At 41.9% G+C, this 6,649-nt stretch overlaps 1 pseudogene; it reads left to right on the top strand.

Moving 5' to 3' along the window:
* The first annotated feature begins 4,637 nt into the window (after nucleotides 1-4,637).
* On the top strand, nucleotides 4,638-6,337 carry LOC141827674 (protein JINGUBANG-like; annotated as a pseudogene).
* Nucleotides 6,338-6,649: the final 312 nt, after the last annotated feature.

Below are 6,649 nucleotides of genomic sequence, written 5' to 3'. Positions count from 1 at the left end.
AAAGAAAATACATGTATACTTTTGAAAATTATTCACATTGTCGTTGATGAATAATATTTATTTCTTATGAAATAAGAAAAATAGTATTACGAATAAATTAAGTTTAATTTGTTAGTATCGATAGAATCAAAATATCTTCACAATGGTATAATATTGTCCACTTTGGGCCTAAGCCCTTATGACTTTGTTCTTGGGCTCTCTCCAAAAGGCCTCATACCAATGGAGATACTTTCCATCCTTTTTAATTCCATGATCTTTTCCATGCATTTTAGATGTGAGACTATGTTTGCATCCTTATAATCCAACAATCCCCCCTCAAATAAAAGACCACAGGCCCCCTCAACGTCGTTTTTGATATCTGAATCCTCGACCCACCAGAACTTTTTGCCCCTCGGTCTACCCGACCTACTAGGACTTCCCACCTAATCGTAGCTAGGACTTTTTGTCCCTCGGTCCACCCGACCTATTAGGACTTCTCACCTAGTCGCAACTAGGATTTTTTGCCCCTCGGTCCACCCGACCTATTAGGACTTCTCACCTGGTGTTTGGTTCTCTTGATTCAAACACGGGAGCACCCACTTCCTTTCTTTAAGGTTCAAACTACATGGTTAGATCTGGATCATGGCTCATCCGGCGGTTAGTCCGGTGAAGAACGGTCTCGCTCTGATACCATTTGTTAGTACCGATGAAATCAAAATATCTCCACAATGGTATGATATTGTCCACTTTGGACCTAAGCCCTCATAGCTTTGTTCTTGGGTTCTCCCCAAAAGACTTTATACCAATGGAGATACTTTTCATCCTTTTTAACTTCATGATCTTTTCCATGTACTTTAGATATGAGACTATATTTACACCCTTCCAATCCAACATAATTCATATATTATAACGGATGAGTACCTGATTAAATTTCGGAATTTTATATGTCCCGATCCAAGAACAACAAATTTAGATTCAGATAATATTCAAATCTGATTTTTTAAAATAATTATCTGATCGGATAATACCTGGGTTTTTGGATACCAAGCGAATTTCCACCCCTACTAATAATGACAAGCTCAAGAGCTTACTTAAGATTACTTTTCTCTCCTTTTAAGTAAACAAAATAAAGAAAGTTCTCTCCTTTTCTTTTAATTTCTTTTCCTATTTCCTATTTCCTCCCCTTATACTCCTAATTTTTTTCTTTACTTCGTCGATTCAAAGTAAGTTGTAATTGTTATAATAATAATGTTAAAATAAAATATTTTAAAATAAAAAATAGGTTAGAACGTTATTTTGATATTTTTTGAAAAAGAAAAAAATGCTCTTTTGACCAAAATGATAATAAAAAAAATCCTTTTAGTTGTTGTCATTTTTTTTATCATTTTTCAAATATTTTTAAAAAATAAATTAATTATCCATAATAATTTTGTTGGGTAAGTGTCATGTCCATATCAATTTAAACTATATTGTCTAATGGCGAGAGGACTCCAGTGGTTGAGATATATTTATGGATTAAGCTAAATGATTATTCACAAAGGGAATGTGATTGGCAATCAATTTCCTATCATTCATTATTTGCCTTCTTTTTATCATAAATCATTTTATTTTTCTTGATTAATTGTCAATTTTTAAAGATTAGCTTATCGAATTCGTATTGTTAGGTGACCGGTCATCTATCATGAGTCATGACTATGTTAAAATCAATTTTCAAGTACTTCTTGTGATGACACGTAACCCTAATTTTTTAATATTTTAGTGGATAAGTATTTGGTATAGGCATCGTAATCCTTTGATAATGATTTATCTTTGTTCGAATTATGAGAGTATGTAGTTAGACACTAGAGAAGGGTGAATAATGTTTTTCTATTCTACGAGTTACAATTCTTTTAAAGTAAACAGATGAAAATGCAACAATTGATTTGAGAGCATTTATCTTGTTCAAAATGTGTCATAATCTTATATCGGCCACTCCATTGGAAGTGATGAATCGACATGTTACATCGCTCTTAATCAATCATTAGCTTCTTCACTCCCTCCATCTCTACCTCCCTTAATTGCACAATTTAAAAATCCTATATTTTTATAAATAATAATAATTATAAATAATGGGGATATTCTCAACATTGTCCTATTAAAAGTGTTCAATTAATTGCTCAAAATCATGTAAAAAGGGACAACTCTAAAGCTTGGAGTACTCTTATTCCTTATTCCTTTTATTATTCCAAAAATAATATGCATTGCGCAATATAATTTGTTAGAAACGCCCCTTAATTTTAATTCTTTTAGGAAATGTACCTCTACATTTTTTAAAATCAAAATACCTTAGATTTTCACCTCAAATATTTCACTTTGATATATAAAAATTTTAGCATTTTATTTTCAAAAACACCCTTGAAGTCTTCAAATTAGCAAATATCCCTCATATAGCATGCCTTCTAGTGTACCGTGTCCATGATTGAGTGTATGTCAGGACATTCGGAAGTGATTCGAACACCTCACATATTCAGTCGTGGATTAGTGTCACACATAGGAAATTGTGTAAGATATTAGTTATATATATATATATAAGAATATGATATGATGCACGTCTTCCTATGCACGCAACATCCGTGACTGAGTGAGCGTCGAGATGAGTCAGGGCAAGCTCGAAAGTGATCCGAAAGCCCCATACACTCAGTCGATCTTGTAAAGCATAACACGCATCAAAGGACTCATCAGGTGTTACCTGACAAAGTCCCTCCGATGTCTAAATTATCATGGAGTCCTAAAAGAGTATAATAGAAAGACGAAATTGAAGTAAAGAATGGAGTAAAAGTAGATGAGATTAGATTATACCCCCTCCTCTTCCTTTTATCTTATATAGGGAGAGAAGCTTGAGGGATGCACCTTATGTAGATTGGAGAGAAATTCAAGAGATATGTTTCTTTAGAGGGTATCCTTTAACTACTGTGTCCCTTCGTATCAGCAACCACCATGTCTCTTCATGTTGATAACTGTTGTATCCCTTTGCATGCTAGGAGGCCGGGAGGTCAGAAAGTTGACAAGTTGGATTGGAGTGCTCGGGAGGTCGGGAAGTTGGGAGATTGACAAATCGAAAAGTCGAGAGATCGATAGATCAAATCAAAGTGTTCAATAAGTTTGATCAACTCTGCTGGTCAAATCTACTGAGTCGGTCGGAGATTAACGACACATTAGGTGGAGTCTATATTAATCAAATTTTAGATTATGCCACGTGGCTCCTATGTCCACCAGTCCTGCCACATGCCTCTATCATCTCCACGGCAGCAATATATATCGCACTTCTCTTTTAATCATCATAACAAAAAAAAATGATAATCTCAATTAGTCGCATTGACTCAATTCCTGGGATGATCGGTTCGGTCCCACAGAAATTTCCCACCGGCCACCAGGAAATCGGGAAGTGCACGCAGCGGCCAACCCAGATGCCCAGTATCCTTTGATTGCGATCTCCATTTGAAGGAAAATTCCTATAAATACGCCATAATTGAGGATTGAATCGTAAATGCCTCAGTGACAACCTGGATGTCCTCCTACCTTTAATCATCAGAACAAGGTTGCTTTGGATGTGAACATCTACCGCATCACTGCCTCTTCCCACCTCCTTCATTTAATTTCATTTCAATCCCCATCTCTTCCCATACGATCGATTATATCATCTCAACCGAATTATTTTAATTTAATGACAATTTATTGTTTTCCATTTTTTTAAAAAAATGCATTAAGAATAGTTTACTAATGTCACGAAATTTGTTGCTTCAGTGATAGAGACTTTTATTTTAGATAAAAATTATACTAGTCGTTGTACATAAAATATAATGAATATTATCGATCGTGATCGTATCGGATCACTGGATGATGGATTTTATTTTTTACATAAAAATATTATAATCCATTCAATGCTATATAAATTTTTTAGCAACTATCAAAATAAATTAAAAAATATTAAAAAAAAATCCTTACAAACGTCTACCAACGTAAGTTTTTAAAACTTACTTTCATTTCATTTTATATTTCTACGAGGGACTAGGAGGTTCAATCATTAGTCTAGATATCCACGTCAACCTGATCAATAGGTCGCAATCAAATAAAGCAAAAAGCGACATAGAACTAGAAGAAGAAATAAAAGGCCTATATCTAGAAAGAAGAGTGCTCTATAATTAGAAATTTCACCGTTTTAGATTCAAAAGGTAACTCGGGATATGCTTACGATAGCTCGGGGCCTAAGGTTTTTTTTTATCTTAGATTTGTGCGATATAACTGTGTATCGTATCGTTATCTTCCGATAACTGTTACGATATCTTAATTCTCGTCTTCTAAAGCCCACGTGTTAACCAATTATACGGGTCAATCCTTCAAACAGCGGTCAACCAGTAGAATCCCAACACGTCACCCTATACTAGTCGCTACGCTAACCTGTTCCGGTGAAAACAGGAGAGAGACCTGAATGATTCCGGCGCCACGATATCTGGATTGGTCAACCTTCGCCTACTTGCCAGGTGGATTTCGTGAAGAAGAGAAAAAAGGTGTTTCTTACCACGATGGAGACATCCGATCCGAGTGCGAGCCGCAGCTGCAGATACGTCCGCGTGGCACGGCCGGCCAACAACAACCGGTTCTTCTCCACGCCGCGTCCGAATGCGTTCCGTGCAATGGAAGCTACTTCCCTCCACGTGGCACCGCCATGCGTTTCTTCTCCGCTTATTAATACGACCGTTTGTTTCCTCTTTCGGCTTTGGAAACTTTTGCCTTTCTTCTTCCTTCGTCCCCAAGATTATTCCGACACCGATCTTTTTGAAGCCGTTCGCCGAATCGACCATGAGAGATCCAAAGGGCGAGAAATCGCATAGATCGAAGCTTTCCGATCTCTTCGACGCCGACTCCATGGTCCACTCCGAGGACGAGTTCCCATCCGGCAGCGGCATTGCTCCTTCCTCCGCCGCCGCCAGCCCCGGCTACTTCTCCGACCGGAATATCTCTGGAGGCTCCGCCTCCCCTCTGGGTTTCTCTCCCTGGACCCCTCTCAACGCCGTCTCCCCGTTCGTCAAGTCGCCGTGGGCTCACCTCCCCCTCCTCGCCGACCCCTCCGCTGACCCCACCGACACCGGGCTCGTTGGCACCCTTGTCCGCAAGGAAGGTCACGTGTACTCCCTCGCTGCCACCGGCGAGCTTCTCTACACCGGATCCGAGAGTCGCAACATCCGCGTGTGGAGGGGCCAAAGGGAGTTGTCCGGGTTTAAGTCCAGCAGCGGTCTTGTTAAGGCCATTGTCATCGCCGGCGACAGGATTTTTACTGGTCACCAGGACGGTAAGATTCGTGTGTGGCGGACGTCCGCTAAGAACCCCTATTCGCATAAGCGAGTCGGGACGCTCCCCAGATTCAAGGACTTCTTGAGGAGTTCTTTTAACCCGTCGAACTACGTCGAGGTGCGGCGCCACCGGAGAACCCTGTGGCTCCGCCACTTCGATGCGGTGTCCTGCCTCAGCCTCGACGAGGAGGCCGGCATCGTTTATTCCGGATCGTGGGATAGGACCGTTAAGGCGTGGAGGATATCGGATTTCAAGTGCTTGGAATCCATCAAGGCGCACGACGACGCCATCAACGCGGTGGCGACTGGGTTCGGTGGGCTGGTGTTCACGGGCTCGGCCGACGGGACGGCGAAGGTGTGGCGGAGGGAGTCGGCCGGGCGTGGAGGAGGGGCCACCAGGCACGTGCTGGTGCAGGTGCTGCGGCGGCAGGAGAGCGCCGTGACGGCGTTGGTGGTGGCGGAGGCGGCCGGGGTGGTGTACTGTGGGTCGTCGGACGGCGCTGTGAACTACTGGTGGTGGGAGGGGTGGCGGAGGCAGCTGGCGCACGGGGGGAAGCTCCGGGGGCATCGGATGGCGGTGTTGTGCTTGGCGGCGAAGAGGAGGCTGGTCGTCAGCGGATCGGCCGACAAGACACTGTGCGTGTGGCGGAGGGAGAAGGGCAGAGCCGGCGGCGCCGGGGGCACACGAAGCTAGCGGTGCTAACGGGGCACGAGGGTCCGGTCAAGTGCCTAGCGATGGAGGTGGAGGAGGACGGCCCGGTCGCTTCGCCGCTGGGGCCGCGCTATGTCGTGTACAGCGGGAGCTTGGACAAGTCGGTGAAGGTGTGGCGGGTGTTTGAGTGGGAGGTATCAAAGGGGGCAACGCCGGCGGAATCGTGGAGGGAGATGGAGGCCTGCGACGGGGAGCGGCCGCCAACAATTCTCCGTTTCCAGGGAGAGCGGGGACGGAAATGACACTGCGGAGGAGCGACGGCGACGGCGGCGCGGCTGTGAGGCCGGTGCCAGCTCGTGAGCGGGCTACTGCATGATATTGTACATACCATTTAAGTTTATTATTATTATTTTCCTGAATTTGTGAAGTAATTTCATCTAAATTGTAATTATAAAGGGCAATTTCCAGTAATTAGTTTTCCAAAATCACTGAATTTTTTATTAATTCTTTAGGCATATATCTTCTCTTTTTATATATATATATATATATATATATATATATATATGATTAACATATTGTATGAGTATTATAATATCCCTCCATATTAATTATACTACTATTTGGGTGTTGTAATGCTCATATATTAACATTTGGTGCTTTTATAGAACAAATTAAAAGTAAATATTTT

This window comes from Curcuma longa, chromosome 4 (genome assembly GCF_044706935.1).
Source record: "Curcuma longa cultivar G26 ecotype Majalengka, Jawa Barat chromosome 4, ITB_CL_G26_1.1, whole genome shotgun sequence".
In the NCBI taxonomy this organism is placed as follows: Eukaryota; Viridiplantae; Streptophyta; class Magnoliopsida; order Zingiberales; family Zingiberaceae; genus Curcuma; species Curcuma longa.
Note: the sequence above shows the minus strand (reverse complement) of the source record. Positions and strands in the feature narration are given on the sequence as shown.